Source organism: Octopus bimaculoides, chromosome 4 (assembly GCF_046866305.1).
Source record: "Octopus bimaculoides isolate indiv1 chromosome 4, ASM4686630v1, whole genome shotgun sequence".
Classification (NCBI taxonomy): Eukaryota; Metazoa; Mollusca; class Cephalopoda; order Octopoda; family Octopodidae; genus Octopus; species Octopus bimaculoides.
Window position 1 is genome coordinate 29,170,327 of NC_142931.1, and position 13,156 is coordinate 29,183,482.

General features: G+C 33.1%; 1 protein-coding gene across 7 annotated transcripts in view; it reads right to left on the bottom strand.

The window, feature by feature from the left end:
- Positions 1 to 13,156, bottom strand: part of LOC106882996 (opioid-binding protein/cell adhesion molecule) — a 794,708-nt gene that overhangs the window by 354,463 nt on the left and 427,089 nt on the right. The window lies entirely within an intron of this gene.

The window sequence follows — 13,156 nt, forward strand, 5'->3', positions numbered from 1 at the left end:
AAAGACCCAGCAAACAGATAAAAATTTAGAGATTTACTAATGGAAGCTTTTGACAAAGGAAAGGAAAAGTTGGAGACATATAGATTAGAGGACAATTGGAAGTTCCAGTGTGACAATCTACTGAGGGCTACGGACAAAATCTGTGTTTGGTGTAGAGCCCCAGCTAGACCAAAGATGACATGGTAGTGGAGCAAGGAGGTTGACAGTGCTATAAAAGCAAAAAGACAGGCCAGGAAAGACTGGAAAAATGGTGGAAGCAGAAAATATTATCAGGTAGCCAAAAGGGCAGCTAGGCATCAGGTATACATAGCAAAAGGAGTAGCTGAAGGTAAGAGATTTGCAAATGTTCTACAGCATAAGGACCAAAGTCATGGATCACAGTTGGATGCCCTTCCTAACACAGTCCCCATGCTCTCTCGATCTTGCCTTTGATCTTTAGCTCTCCCTCCCTTACACATAAACATTCAGACTTATGGTCAGTTAAAATTGCACTAAAGGTTAAAACTCAGTGTGTATGTGTGCATGTGTGTGTGCATGTATGCATGTGTGTGTGCACATGCAATTATTTGTATATAAAGATGTATGTGTATATTAGTGGCAACTTTAGTTTAACGATTCACTTACACAACTATATTAAAATTTTATTTGTCTTAACTGATATTTTACATTAATTCTAATAATCATATAATATTGGAAAACATTACACAAACAAATTTTCAAAAATCAATTCATTAATAATGTATCGCTACCTAGGAAATTTAAATAATGAATACTTGTGAATCAAAACCAGTAAACTAGACCTAGATTCATATATATAAAAATTATAGCATATTCTAATTAATTATGCCATAAGATCATTGCAGCAGAAATACAAAGTATACAGGCATAGAATTCAATCTTTAACAACATTACTTTCCTTTGCAGAATAACCAATAAGCAAAACATTGACAACTTTGAATTGAGTTACTAAAATTATACCAGGGAACAGAAAAATGAATTCTTAATTTATCTTATTACTAGTATGAAATGCAAGTCATAATCAACTGGGTGAGTCTGACCCATCTTAGCTAAACACATATACTGCAGTAAAATCTAATATTGCAACATATCGGGTAAGACCCAGAAAATTCAATTGGCATTTAATTTGTTGGCCCTCACCAAAATAAAGACTAAAAAAAAAAGTACAAAAGAAAAGATGAAAGACTGAGTCAACCTCAGTGGGATTTGAAATCAGAAGTAACTAAACTCTGTATAAGATTTTGCTTGTCACTATTCCAGTTCTGCCAATCCAACATACTAAATTTACAATCAATAACTGCAAAATAAAAAGCACATATTATGCTTGTTTAACCCTTTCGTTATTAGCCCGGCTGAAACTGCCTCTGGCTCTGTAGTACAAATGTCTTGTTTTCATAAGTTTTGAATTAAAATCTTCCACCAAATCTTAGTTGCAATTTATGTTCCTAACACTAGGTTAATGATAACAAAGTTATTTTAATAAATTCTTTGTTATATTTGAGATAATTGAAAGAAATACCGAACATCTCAAAATAAATACGATAACAAAAGGGTTAAGCACATTTTCATCATTTAATGACCATGTGTCATAGTGGCCTAAGTTGGATGGTTTGACAAGATCCAGCGGGTTCAAAGACTGCATTGTTGCTCCAAATTCTGCTTTGCCATGGTTTCTGCAGGTAGGTGTCATTCCTAACACAAAACACTTTTCACTGCGTGGTTTATTTTTGGGGAACTAGTACTAGTGGATTCACCATGTAGTTTGCAAGACTGAGATTATTTTCAAATGAGGGGAGCTCCAGCAGAGGAGGCATCTTTGTGCTACGTGATGAGAGATTGAAATAAAAGAGAGAGGCCTCAAGTAGAATGGAATTTTTCTGCAGAGGGGCAACATAGATACTCACATTATAGAAGTGAGAGTGGAAGTAACCATGGTGCACCTGAATAGAGATGAAAATAGCAGTGATGGCAGGATGGATCTTCAAGGCACAAGATAAGTAGCAGAGAAGACAGAAGAATAGAGAGTATGGATAGGCAGGGGTTATGAGAGTAAAACATAGTTAGTAATGAGGAATGGACCCAGGGGTGAGTATAATGAATAAACAAGTGTTGAGAGATAAATAAATGTAGTGGGGAAGATATGGAAGAGTAGGTGACAAGTGGTGGTTCAAGGGTGGATGCAGTCAATGGTGTATAAAAGGTGGGGGTTATCAATGATACATGTGGGGTGGGGAGAATAGAAGATGGCTGGCTATGCAAAAAATGGGATGGGGTGGAATCATTAAAAGGATGAGAATAACAAGAGAATGATGAGAGAGAGAGAGAGAGAGAGAGGAAGAGAGAGATGATGCAGGTGTGGTGTACAAAGAAAGTAAGAGATGTATGGTAGTAGAGAAGGAGAGATAATTTGGCGGCACAGATGGGTGATCAATATAAAACAAGAGAAAGAGGACAATATTAAGAATGAAGGATAGATATTAAACGGATAGGTTTCAGTTTGTGAGAAAGATAAGTGACATCAGGGAAAAGCTGGTATAGCAAGCAGTTCTGCCCACATTTAATTACAGCAAAAGAATATTGAAGTTAGAAAGATGATAAATGGTTAGAAAGATGATGGATGCCTTGAAGAAGAAATTGGGTGAGCAGCCCAGTTATGTATATATATGTAGATATTTTGCTTCCACTTTATGAGGTCCATGGTCTTGTGATCAGCCTTTATTGTTTCATCCATATCAGCACAATCTTCTTTCTTGCACATTACATCTAATTCCTCTTATGTCCAATCTTTCAATACTTTTGTACTTCTCCATTCATGCACACTTACGTTACACAGCCAACAGATCATGCTTGCATCATTTCTTTCTAACTCCCTTACATTCAAGACTCGTCTCTAATTATTATGCAGAATTGCAGTTCTAACACAAGTTTCATACAATCTTCCCCTCACTGTAAGGGGAAAGATCTTTGTTGCTAGTAGCAGTGGAAGTTCCCAGAACTTTTTCCATTTCTTTCTTAGCCTAGCTATTATACCTTCAGAGCAACCATCTTCCCAACTAATTGAGCATTGCAGGTAAAAATAAGAGCTGTTGATTACTTCTAGTGAGCCATCCCGGCATTTAAGACAATCTATTTCCAGTGTACTCCTTGTATGTACTGCTCTAGTGCATCCATCACATATGACACTTACTTTTTCTGTTTGTCTGTCTTTGATTTCATTACACCTTTTGTGTGTCTTGGATGCAACATATAAGCTTGTACCTTATCCTTTTCTGCATGTCAAGCAAGGCCATTTCTCTGAAGATAACAGGGTCCTGCTTCCTTACTAAAAACCTTAGTCTTTGCTAAGTTTATCTTGAATCCTCTTGATTCTAGGTTTGTATCAATATATGCATAACTTACTTTTCATTAAGCAAAATGTCGATAGTAACTCAGACTTTGTTTTTAGTAAGCAAGGTATGTTAGATGAAAATATTTAATACTTATCTATAAACCACTTGATTAACATATTCTTCTCAATGTTTGGTGCGTATATAGTACCTGAACAACTACACTCTGGTATGAAATCATGAATTCATAAAAGAAAGTAGAACTAAATCAAATCAAAAATTAGATGTACTAATCTTTACAGTGTATTGTTAACTGAATACTAATCTTTAAACAGCTGGTACATGTGAATACAAATAAAGCCATTGTTATTTTGGTATTTATTGATTACATAACATCAAGGCTTGTTGTTGTCTCTTTTAGAAATCTTATAGGAAAACAAAATGCATTGCTGAATGTCATAGAAATACAATACATATAAGAATACATATGTTTGTTTGTATATGTAAAATATTATATAACAAATGCATTTCCATTTATGAAACTTGAAACTCTAAGCTAAGTGCAAAAATCAAAGCTATGTATATATTATATCTTTTGGAGAAAATGTTCTTCCTAAAATCAACAATATAACTTATAAATTTGCAGTAATGTTCATCTATGCAGTTTGACTACATCAAACAAATATGCAATTTTACTATATAAACATACAGCTATGTAAACATTATAATACTACAATTAATATCTAAACTCTTAATTCTTGAGAGGGTCATCAGTCCAATCCCTTAAGCACATAGCCAACATAAGGATTTCATCTTTGTGTTTCTTTTCATCCAACTGCTTTACATATTTTGTGATAATATCTCTAATAAGAATTGATTAACAAAAAATAACTGCAGTCAATAAATACATTAATACAAATTCAATTTAGATGTCTTGGGATATTATAAGACCAAGAGATAAATGTGTCAAAGGAATATTAGCTTGTTATCTATACAAGATCAATAAAATATGTTCTGATGCTACATAAGGTGAAGAAGATAAATATCTTTAAAGATCCTCAAAGTTCAAGTAGATTTCATATGGAAGTATCATCATAATTATCATCATCATCATCTGCAGATCATAGACTATATCACTATAAAATATTCATTTCATTTCAAGAAACCACTGATAGTCATGATGGATACATTCAGAAAAATGGAAGTAAACTTAAGACTAATGCAATTATTTATACAGAAGTCACTAAGCTGTGCCATTAGGTTAATCGTTTTGGATCACATTAACTTTATAAACACCACTGATAATAGTCTATGTGAAAATAGTAAGACCACAACAGATAAATGATAACAAAGAAACAAAGATGTAGGTTAGAAGACATTAGTGGAGTAGAAAAAAAAAAACTGTAATAGCTGAATTTGCTACAAAGTGGAGAGTTTGTTTATTCAGTCACTTAGAAAATGAAAAATATATAAGTGTTTAGTAAATAGTATAGTGAATGCAGAATGGAGTATATCAATGGTACATGTCATTCAAGGAAACTTAGATATAACAAGATCAAAAAAAGATTAGGTTAATACAGCTCGAGATTCAAATGCAAAGTAAAATGAATGCTGCAAAGTCAAAGTAACATTATTCTGGTAGGTTTAAAGTGATTCAAGTGAAGCATATCACTGTCTCTTCGACTTTGCAAAGATGCAAAACAAAGTGAATGCCAGTATGAAATGAACTTAGAAATTGTGGCATCAGAAAATCATTATGTATAAACTCAATTTTTCAACACTGTATCATATAAATATTAAACCAGAGAACAGTGTTTCTCGTTTGTTTTTAAGAGTAAATAAATGAGAAATGAATTTTGAAATTTGGGCAATAATTTGAAGTGATTTTATTCAGTGATAGATGCTGGTGAAGCATAAATTTGTTAAACAACCTAAGGAAGAAGAAAGTTGTCACATAAATTCACCATTATTATTTCACATGAGCATTTGTAAAACACAATTACTGTAGATTAAGCTCATTTGCTTCAAATATACCTCAATTACTAATATTTTGATATTTCTTCTTTTTTTCATTTGTTACTGACTTATAATCATTTCATAAAATAAAGGTATGTTATATCCCTGTATACTCACAATGCCCCCACCTCCACACAGATAGAATATATACATGTATGCATGTGTATAACGACTGTGACTGATGTGTGGGTATACCATTTGAGATTTTCATCATGAGATGTGATGTGGTGGCTGGTGTTAGACTTCCTGATGCAGCTTTTTATTTCCAATAAGAATTTATTATTTGTTTGGGGGATTTATGTTCAATACATGTGTTTGTTTGTCTTTGTTTAGTTTCTTAGTGAGATGTTGTATGAGATGCTGACATGCCAAGACTACCCACCTGATTTCTACTTGTCTTCTGAAATATACTGTTTAGATTTTCTTATTTCATTTTGTTTATAAACTGCAGTACATATATAGGGGACCCAGGTATTATTAAATTCTGAAAAACTGAAACTGTCTTTTGATGGAAGTGAGTGATCATCTCAAAAATTACACAAGCGATTTTTTTGTTTTGATCAGTGAAGTCCTAGTTTGTAGTGATAGATTTGGTAAGTATGGAGAAATATGTAGGTATGTTGATATGGGTTGTTAAGGACATAATTAAAATTGAAATATCTGTTGTGTCATCATACACACACCTGTGTGTGTGTGTATATATATATATATATATATATATATATATATATATATATATATATATATATACATATATATATACATATATATATATATACACACACACACATCTGAAACCAGAATAAAACAGGAGAATTAGTTTATCTATTTATTGCCCAGGCAATTCTTATTCTAGCAGCTACGCTCTCAGAGCATCCACCTCCACTATAGACTTGGTTGTCTAGGTAGCAGAAGCTATCAACTACTTCTAGTTTTACCCCCTGCCATGTGATGGAATCTGTACATCTTTGGTGTTTATTGTCCCTGTGCATCTACCACACACAAAAACGACCTTCCCAGCTAACCTATCCTGCTCTTGGATATACACTCTGTAAGTTATTCAAATGAATATAATCCCCCTCCTCCCCAAAATAACAGATACTTAATTATGTCTAATACTTAATTGGAATTTGGATATACATGGATTGACATGGAGCTCTAAGCACTGGTTAATGATTATGCTTTCTCATTTGAAATAACAAATCTTATATACACATATATGTATATAAATGTATATGTATACACGTATACACAATATATATTATCATCACCATCATCATCATGTTTTAATGTCCACTGTTCTACACTTGCATGGCTCAGATGAAATTTGTTAAGGTAGATTTTCCAAGTTCGGATGCTCTTCCTTTACCAACTCTCACCTGTTTCCAAGCAATGTAGTCCATCGAAACAACAGACAGGGCAGGCATAGTTATGCAGTAAGCTGAAATGAAAAACACTCTTTGAATGAGCTCACGCAATATGTCAAGACATGTCAAGAAGCTTGGACATGCTATCTGCTTTTGATTGTAAGGAAAAGACACCACCAATATTGTTGTTTACAATCAGAAAAACACACGTGAAAATGAGTGGAAATACACAGCGAAATTTGTCAAGGTAGATCTTCTAAAGTCAGATGTTCTTTCTTTACCAACTCTCACCAGTTTCTATGCATATACACATCACCATCATCATTTGAATGTTAATCTTTTCCCATTTGCATGGGTTACATGAAATTTTTTAATGCAAATTTCCCATTGCCTACTCTCACCTGTTTCCATACAAGGTAATATTTCTCCATGTACAGACATGTATGTATATATGGAAGAGTAGAAATGAATGACACTGCTTATACAACATTGAAGCTCCTTTACAATCACCACACAATATCAAGACAGTGAGTCACAAACTGACACTTACAACCTCCATACATAACCATACATATACAAGGCTTTTTTTTTTTCAGTTTCTATCTATCAAATTCACTCACAAGGCTTTTCATTCAGGCCAAGGCTATAGCAGCAGGCACTTGAACAAGGAATGATACAGTGGGATTGAACAAAGTACCAAGTTCACACAGCCATGCCTTTAGATATACTGCAAACTTTTACAGCCTCTCTTTACTAATTTCATTGAAAGTGTATTGGCTGACTTACAGCACTAGTATAGAATGCCAGCTGACAACATTTATGCAATGGGAAGGCACCCCTTATCATGTTTCTGAAACAAACTTCTTTACCATACAAAGTATTGAGGTTGGGTGGACAAATGAATGGACAGACAGATAAATAAACACTCAGATAAAAGTTGGGTAGATAGACAGTGCAATAGAAAGATAAAAATTTTAGTGTATGAAGATATAAAATTTATCAAGTAAAATTACTGAGTTTATTATACAAACAATGATAGAAGCAGCATTATAATCTGGTTTACATGTAAAATGTGACCCTGGGCACATTTCTCTTGTCATTATCAATAATGTGTGTGTGTGCGTGTGCGTGTGCGTGTGTGCGTGTGTGTGTGTGTGTGTGTGGAGCTTGTGATCACCAACTCACACATATTTCTTACACAACTATGCATTTATATTCTTCACATGAGTTAAAATCTTTCTTCTGCTCTCTCCCTCTCTCTTTGTCTTTACCCTTCTTTCTCTTACAATGTTTGGTCGTCTTTCTCTCTGCTTCATTGTCTTTCTGATCTTCCCTCTTTTCCTCCTCTTCCAAGCCTTGCAATCTTTCCCTATCTACCTATCTATTTATCTAACTCTGTCTTTCTCTCAATTTCTCTAATTCCCTACTCCACCCACTTCCTTTCTCAAAATGTAATTCTTCCTCATTTCCCATTTCTTGTCTGTTTTCATCTTTTTGAACTGGGTTTTCTTCTAGAGCACATTATTTTCTGTATCACTATCCACTATCTCACTTCCTTTTCTGTTCAATGGCTATTGTTTGAACAACTATGCAATTTCTTACTTTTTGGATGGATGAATGGATGGATGGATGGATGGATGTGTGGATAGATGGATGAATAAACAGAGAAACAAATAAAAAAAGTCATAGAGACGCTAAATAGGAGAAGATGTAAAAGTCAGAGTGAAATAGCATCAATATTTTACTGGAAGAAGAATAAAGTATAATAATAGGTCTGCTCTGTACACTACAAGAAGACAGCGCATGAGAAATTTTCCAACATTACAGTGAATATTGAAACCTAAAATCAATACCAACATCCTAATTACAGATGTGTCAAGGGAAATATTAAAAAAAAAATACAAAATTCAACAGCAAAAATAAAGACAACTTTACAATTTAAATAGGTAAATATAGAGTATTATGCAGTTAAACTACTTATTTTTAGTTTTATTTCATCATTGCAACGTAAGTGTGTGAGGTAGTTTATTTGGGAAACTTACTGAACTATAAATTGGTTTGCTAAAGTATCTTTAATACATGTGGATAGACGAGAAGATATAGTTGGTGAGACAATACAGGTGAACTGAAAGATAAATCTAAAAGAGATGAAGAGGAATATAACAGATAAAGATAGAAGCTGTGCACATGCACGTGCATGTGCACACATACATATTCAAATGCTACTGTTAGTCAACAAATGACAAATACTCAATACATGTTACAGAGTATATTGTTTCTTTAGCCTGAAGCCCTTTGCAGGTAATTCAAGTTTCTTACAACTACAATCTTCAGGTAAGAATCATCATCATCATCATTTAATGTCAGTTTGCCACACTGGCATGTGGTCGATAGTTTGGCAGGAGATGGTAAATCACAAGACTGTGCCAAGTTTTACTGTTTGCTTTCAGCATGGTTTCTGAGGCTAAAAGCCCGTTCTAATGTCAACCATGTTACAGAGTGTACTAATTGCTTTTTATGTAGCACCTGCAACTTTGATGTCAACAAGTAATTTGCAAGACAACACTCCTCAACTGAGGTGGCTTTGTGCTAGGTGATGAGGGTCTAGAAAATGAATAGAGGAACAAAAATAGGTGTCTTGCAGTAAAAGAGATACATGGCTACTGAAAATGGAGAGAGAGAAGACGGTGATGGGGAGGGTACACTCAAGTTACAAAAAAGGTGTGTATTAGTGGAACCAAGGATTGGTTAGTGTGAGTGGGTGGGTAAGTTCACAAGATTGTGGAAGAGAAATGGGAGTTGGGAGGGAAGGAAGGAATGTAGTGAGTGGACATAAATAGGTGTTTGTGTTAGGAGGGTATATTGTGAAGAAGAGACAAAGCAGGGAGGTTTGTGAAGGTGTGAAAAAAAACAGAGAGATAGAGGGAAGAGGAATATAGTGAATGATGAATCTGAGTGGAGGAATAAGGGCGGTGTTAGGAAGCTGGGTTGTGGGGGGAAAGGTTTGTCAAGGATAGATTTTGTGCAGGGGCCTGGACATAAATGACATATCTTTATGGCTTCAATTTTCTTAGCTGAATGGGTCTTCTCAAGCAAATTGCCAAACATAGCAGTCCATTATCAACTTGTCAAACATCAAAAGTGATTTCAAATACGTTGATTGCAATTTTTATTGGCTGCATTTTTTTAATGTTGTTTTAATACATCATTGTTTGTAGTTGTGATTTCATTTGCCAATTCATTGGTAGTTGTTGTCACCAGTCAGCTTCACACTTGTATATTAATTTTAATGTTTCTGTCAAAGCATTTTGAGGATTTAAGGAAAAATAATATAAAAATATAAAGTGAGCAATAATAAACAGCCACCCTTATGCAGATGTTTCTGAATCATGCTCCCTGTAGACAACAGAGGAATATTATATAATTATCAATAAAAGTTATGCTTATTCAAAGAAACAATGAGGTTATATCATATTGCTGACACAAGAATAAATTCACTTTAAGAAATGATTTTAAATGCAAACAGGGTAAACACCAGAGGATGCAAAACTGAAGAAATAGTTGTGGAGACACAACACTGCCAACACCGTTGAAATAACAAAATAATCCAAAAGAAAGAATGATATTTAGAGACATCAAATTTATAACAAGCATATTCTAAAACATCTTTAAAAACTTCAAACCTAATTAACAGTTTCAGAGAGAGAATAAGAACTTTTACCAAAGCAGTATATTAATGATACAATCAGTAGGAAGATACAAAACAACTACTGAACCAACCAATGGATAAGTAATAAATAGATTTAAAAGGTTTAGGAAAATACAATGCAATTATGTAATATAAATGTTGAGAAAGAAAGAAAACTGAATGAGCCAATGGTAAACAATATAATAACTTCAGAACACCTGGGTATGAAAAACAATATAGAGATAAACAAGGGTGACACTGATCAATGACAAATACAACCCAATGAACCTGAATGAAAGGACAACACCCTTTAAGAACCCCATAAGAAAGCAAAATTAGAAAAAAGTAAATGAATATGATAGGTTCAGGCAAAAGAATGAACTACCGGTAGAGAATTATGAAAAGATCCAGAATATATACAAAAGGATTAAGGATATGTCAGCTTTGTACAATGGAGAAGCAGATATATTGGATAAGTTGAAGAACGTTGGCAACTGTTTTTTTTATTACTTTCCCCCAGGTTGTCATATATGAGCCAATCAACTGGAAAATCTTACTTACACCAGCATAATACTTGCCTAAGACAACCCTTACCCACGTGTATACTGAGCATTCTCCACTAGAAATAAATACACACATAACACACATTGAAGATACACTCAGAATGATTTTAACATTTCCAAATCAGTCATCACAAAAATGAAGAATGACAAAAAAATAGAAAAAGGGAGAGAAACAACAAATTCTCTACTTGACAGACATAAGTACAAAAGCAATATAAACATGGCAATTCCTAGAAATTTACATGAAAAATTTAATAATTATAACTCAACTGAGAAATAGGCAAATTATTCCCTGCTACCACTATTTCTTCCTATTTGTTATCCTTCCATGTTTTTTTTCACAAGTATATATACTTGTTGTACCCATCAAAATAGAAAGAGGTAAGTCTACATTTCAGATGAAGTGCGGATAGGCACACAGCCATGAAACTTAAGTTGTGTGTTTGTGCACACACATGTGCATGTGTGTACATATAATACACACAAACATTGGATTAGTTAAGTTTCAAATATCAAAGTAGGGAGCACTCAATATAATGAGTATTATTTTTTTACAATTATAGAACACTTGTCAATCCATGTTAACATTTGTTTCAAAACTATTTGTATGCTAAAGTATATATCTAAAGACAATGACTCACTCTCACCATCAAGGTGTTTTGTCAATGTTCCTGTGAAAACACACATATGTGAAGAGAAATACCCAACTTAGAGCATTCTTGAAATTGATAATAACATTGATTTACAAGAGTTCCATAATTATTACAGATATACATACAAATATATATATATATATAGAGAGAGAGAGAGAGAGAAATGCACATACTCACCATATAAATACAGAGACACACTAATACTTGTATACATAAATACAATTATCTATGGATGCACACACCTAACTATATAAATATATACATACACTCACACACATATACATATACACATGTATGCAAGTATATGTAGATGTGTATATGTACACACACACTCATACAAGCCCATGTATATATGCTTTTACTGATTCAGTTATTGGACTACAGCCATAAACACATACTGATTGGTTGATTAAGCAATTGATGTCAGTGATTATATACTATAAATATGACAAGTTTGTTAGTATATTACCGTTATTTAATTAAACGTCTGTGTCCATTTAAAGAATTATTCAGGACAGGAGTAATCTATATTTTGCCAGGTCAATTCATTAAAAAGAGAATGCAATTTTAACAAAATGGGGTAATATATTCTTCTATAGGATTACCACACAGACTTAAGACCAAATAAATTCTTACACTCTCTTTGTCTCTCACAGACAGTAAAATTGAATAATTAAGACCAGAGAATCATAAATATGGAAACTACTTCAAAAGAGAGTTTTCAAAGACATATGCTTTGGGTAACATAATATTTTCTGGAAATATCCTCACACAGATGTAATAAACTGAGATTTTCTTAAAAGAATTATTAACTTGACAAAATGAAAAGATTTGACAAGAGAAATTACACTTTGTTTTTGGTTGTGTGAGTGAATTATTCAAAAGATATATATTTTTATATACATGAGAAGTTATGTTTAAACTGAAGAAGAGTGTACTTTAATTTTGGTTTTACTGGGGGAATATTACACTCTGTATCAAAGTCTGAAAGCTGTTAAATTTGCTCTTCTAAGGTTTGTGGCCAATTTGTAATAAAGCCATGTATCATAATACAAAATATTTATGCACAACACAGGATAAATCAGAATTACTACAGTAATTTTAGAAATCGTAAGCCTTATAGCATATCAATAAGTACATGAACATACTCATTCTATACTATTGAAATATGAAAAAAAAACAAAAAAAAAACACAAAAAAACTGAAGTGGATTTCCAAATGCACAATACAGCATAAATCAAAAGAATTTTTTTAATATTATATAAAAAATAAGCTTCATTGTTTGTTAAATCAGAATAAAAATATAAGCACATTCGTTTGATACTATTAGCATGGAAAAAAAAATGAAGTTTCCTAACAGACTATTTCACAATTTGTTGATCTTTCCTCAGAGGATGTACCCATCTTTTCCCAATCAAATGGAATAATTAAGATTGGTGAGTCTTAAATATTGAAACCACTTAAAAATAAAAGCTTTCTATTCCTATAAACACAGTTTTGAGAGATAAATATTTTGGCCAATATA